This window comes from Callithrix jacchus, chromosome 20, assembly GCF_049354715.1.
Source record: "Callithrix jacchus isolate 240 chromosome 20, calJac240_pri, whole genome shotgun sequence".
NCBI classification, from domain to species: Eukaryota; Metazoa; Chordata; class Mammalia; order Primates; family Cebidae; genus Callithrix; species Callithrix jacchus.
Genome location: NC_133521.1, coordinates 30027457 through 30032062, shown reverse-complemented (window position 1 = coordinate 30032062; position 4606 = coordinate 30027457). Strand labels below are relative to the sequence as shown.

Genomic DNA, 4606 nt, shown 5'->3' with positions numbered 1-4606 from the left:
ACTTCCCTGTTCTGAGCCTCTGCTTCCTAAGATGTGAAATGGATAATGATGCAATAATTTCTAGCCTCTACTCTCAGTGGGTTGTTGTGACAGTTAAGTGAAACAAATGGCTAAAAGCATCATGCAATTGTTACTTCTGATTACTGGCCCCACAGACGATGCTGACATTTGCTGATGAAGTGACAAGTCCTGGTATTTGCATAGGACATTCTTGCAAATTGTCTTTCCCCCAAATATTTTGTGAGATGATCTCATTGTCCGCATCTTGTGTTCAACTTAATAGAATGGCTACATTGAGGGATCTTGGTCCTTCACAATTCTGTGATAAATAGCTCATTCATCATTCACTCACTCATTTGTTTATTGTGATTGGGATAAATAGTAATTAACATTGTTTCACTTCAGTCAAGGAAACATTTTAATTTCATTTAAAAACTTAATTTCTAAGTAGACAGAAAATGGAATATCATCCAACCAGCAAGTTTTTATAGTATTTTGTATAGGACTGCAACTAGAATACACATTTTTATATTTAACAGTAATTGTTGATCAGTTTAGACTAAGGGATACAAGTATGGCTTTATTATGTCACTTTAAAGACTTAGTTGACATTTTCAACAGAAAACTAGCTAACACTCCAGCCTAGAAGACAGAGCGAGACAATGTCTCAAAACAAACAAACACCTGACCTGATAATGCCAGCCTAGGCAGCAGGGTGAAACCCCATCTCTACAAAAAAAAAATACAATAAATTAACCAGGTATGGGGCATGTGCCTGTAGTTTCAGTTACTCAGCAGGCTGATGTGGGAGGATCACCCGAGCCCAAGATCATGGCTGCAGTGAGTCATGATTACACCACTGCACTCCAGCCTGCATGACAGAGTGAGACCCTGTCTTAGGCAAACAAAACATAAAAACAAACAAAAAAAACTGATAATGATTTTTGACCTGCACCTGCTTCACAAAAATGTCAGCCTCAAACTGAGATAATGTGCGTATAAGTGCTTTGTAAACTGTAAAATGCCACAAAGATAAGTTTAATATTCGTATATAGCCCTAATCAGTGATATTGATAAGTTCTCTGAAAGCTTGCTTCATAGGTTCTCTACAAAATGATCTTGATTTTTCTTTTCCCTGGGCTTTGAGATGTCCAGAGCAGTTCCTATTTCATTGTATGTTCTTTTATCACTGTTCATTTCTTTTCTTTTCTTTTCTTTTTCTCCTTCATTGTATATTCTTTAGTCTAAAAGCTGAGATGTTCCTCTTTCTAAATGTTAGTAGTGAAACAAGGGAAATAACTCTATGCCCATCATCTTTCCCTTCTTTCTCTTACACAATGTGTAGTCGTTTTATTGCAGAAGTTAGCAAACTTTTTTTGCTTTTTTTTTTTTTTTTTTCCAGACAGTGTCTTACTCTATCACCCAGGCTGGAGTGCAGTGGCTCAATTTCAGCTCACAGCAACCTCTTCTGCTTCCCAGGTTGAAGCCTCAGCCTCCTGAGTAGCTGGGATTACAGTGTACCACCACGCCTGGCTAATTTTTGCATTTTTTTTTGCAATGTTAGTTCACTTTATTTTTCTTGTATAAAAACCCTGTGTTGTAGCCACAGCTGGAGCTTGGGTCCTCTGCATGGAGACTCTGGTGTGGGTCTTGATGAGGTGGTCAGTGAATTCCTGATAGGGAGACTTGGTGAATACAGTCTCCTTCCAGAGATTGGGGGTCAGGTAGCTGTAAGTCTTAGAGATGGCATCAAAGGTGGCCTTGGCAAAGTTGCCAAGGTGGCAGTACAGCCCCTAGCTGAGGTGTAGCAGTCATTGATGGCAGCCATCATGAGCAGCTTCTTGGGCACAGGTACTGAGATGATGCCAGTGCCCCTGGGCACGGGGATGAGGTACACCAGCACAGAGCCACAGTGGCCTGTCACCTTGCAAGGGACGGTGTGGGGCTTGCCCATCTTGTTCCCCCAGTAGCCTCTGTGCATGGGGACAATGGAGAGCTTGGCCAGGATGATGGCTCCACGGATGGCAGAGGCCTCCTCCTTGGAACACTTAACACCCAGACTGACGTGACCATTGTAGTCCCCAATAGCAACAAACACCTTGAACCTGGTGCGCTGGCCAGCACGGGTCTGCTTCTGCACCAGCATAATCTTCAAAACCTCATCCTTGAGAGAGGCCCCCAGGAAAAAGTCAATGATCTCAGATTCCCTGATGGGCAGAGAGAAGAGATAGATCTCCTCCAGAGATTTAATCTTTATGTCTTTGACCAGGCGGCCCAACTTGCTGACGAGCATCCACTCCTTATCCTCGGCTTTGCCTTGGGGAGCTCCGCAGCGTCGGCCCCGGCCCCAACCCTGGCCCCGTCCATGGCCACGACCCCGGATGCCACTGCTGAAACCTCCGTGGAAGCCACCGCAGTTTCCCATCCCAGGGCTCCCAGGACCTCTGGCCCCCCCATCTCAAAAAAAAAAAAATTAATCCTCATGCCTTTTTTTTTTTGTTTTTTTTTGAGATGGAGTCTCGCTCTGTTGCCCAGGCTGGAGTGCAGTGGTGCGATCCACTCCACCTCCCGGGTTCAAGCAATTCTCTGCCGCAGCCTCCTGAGGAGTTGGACTTACAGGCACCCACAACCATGCCCGACTAATTTTTATATTTTTAGTAGAGATGGGGTTTCATCATCTTGGCCAGGTTGGTTTCAATCTAGTGACCTCGTGATCCACCCATCGCAGCCTCCCAAAGTGCTGGGATTACAGGCATAAGCCACCATGCACTGCCTCATGACTTTGTTAAGGTAGGTGGTGGTGTTTTACAGACGAGGAAACCAAGGCACAGAGAGATTAAGTGACTTGCAGAGTCACAAGAATCTGGTTACATTGGTTACTCTACTTCTGGAAAAGGGGACTGAAAGTCTGAGAATTAGAGGAGGGAGACATTTTCACTGTGCATCTATTTGAGCTATGTGTGTGGTTTGCCATGTTATGCATTACTTAAAATTTTTTTTTGAAACAGTTTCAAAAAAACTCTGCACACCAGGCTGGTGTGCAGTGGCATGATCTCAGCTCACTGCAACCTGTGCCTCTCAGGTTCAAGCAACTCTCCTGCCTCAGCCTCCCAAGTAGCTGGGATTACAGGTGTGTGCCACCATGCCTGGCTAATTTTTTCTAGCTTTAGTAGAGATGGGGTTTCACAACATGGACAAGGCTGGTCTTGAACTCCTGACCTCGTGATCTGCCTGCCTTGGCCTCCCAAAGTGTGGGGATTACAGGCATGAGCCAGTGCACCTGGCCATTTTTTTTTGAGACAGAATCTTGCTCTGTCCCCCCAGGCTCGAGTGCAATGGCGCGATCTCACTACAACCTCCACCTCCTGGCTTCAGACAATTCTTGTGCCTCAGCCTCCCAAGTAGCTAGGATTACAGGCACCTGCCACCATGCCCAGCTAATTTTTGTATTTTTAGTAGAGACGGAGTTTTGCCATGTGCCCAGTCTGATTTTAGCCATTTCTAAGTGTACGGTTCACTGGCAGTAAGTACATTCATACTGTTGTGCATCCACCACCACCATCCGTCTCCGGAATGTTTTCATGTCAAACAAACTCTGAACCCATTAAATAACAATTTCTCATTCTCCCTTCCATCTAGTCCCTGGCAATCACCATTCTACTTTTTGTCTCTGAATCTGAAGATGACTACTCTAGGTACCTCATATAAGTGGAATAATATGGTATTTGTCCTTTTGTGGCAGTTTGACTTCATTTAGCACGTCTTCAAGTTTTATCCATGTTGTAGCATATGTCAGAATTTCCTTTCTTTTTAAGACTAAATAATATTCTGTGTCTGTAAATACCATATTTTGTTTATGCATTCATCCCTTGATGGACAATTAGGTTGCTTTCACCTTTTAGCTATTATGAACTTTTTTTTTTTTGAGACAGAGTTTCGCTCTTATTGCTCAGGCTGGCGTGCAGTGGACTGATCTCGGCTAACTGCAACCTTTGCCTCCTGGGTTCAAGTGATTCTCCTGGCTCAGGCTCCTGAGTAGCTAAGATTACAGGTGTCCACCACCACACCCAGCTTATTTTTTGTATTTTTAGTAGAGATGGGGGTTTCACCTGTTGGGCAGGATGGTCTCGAAGTCCTGACCTTGGGTGATCCACCCGCCTCTGCCTCCCAAAGTGGTAGCATTACAGGTGTGAGTCACTGCACCCAGCCCACTTATTTTGTTTGTTTGTTTGAGACAGACTCTTGCTCTTTCACCAGGCACCAGGCTGGAGTGCAGTGGCACAATCTTGGCTCACTACAACCTCCGGCTCCCAGCTTCAAGCAATTCTCCTGCCTCAGCCTCCCGAGTAGCTGGGACTACAGGCATGTGCCACCATGCCCAGCTAATTTTTGTATTTTAGTAGAGATGAGGTTTCACTATGTTGGCCAGGATGGTCTCGATCTCTTGACTTCATGATCCGCCCACTTCAGCCTCCCAAAGTGCTGGGATTACAGGCCTGAGCCACCGTACCTGGCCCCCTTTTTGGTTTTTTTTGAGACGGGATTTCACTCTGTTGCCCAGGCTCGAGTGCAGTGGGGCGATCTCAGTTCACTGTAACCTCTGCCT

General features: G+C 45.2%; 1 protein-coding gene and 1 pseudogene across 4 annotated transcripts in view; one reads left to right on the top strand and one right to left on the bottom strand.

Annotated features, from left to right (window-relative positions):
• Positions 1 to 4606, top strand: part of IST1 (IST1 factor associated with ESCRT-III) — a 79851-nt gene that overhangs the window by 39894 nt on the left and 35351 nt on the right. The gene's annotated exons all lie outside the window — the stretch shown is intronic.
• Positions 1459 to 2484, bottom strand: LOC118149707 (small ribosomal subunit protein uS5 pseudogene; annotated as a pseudogene).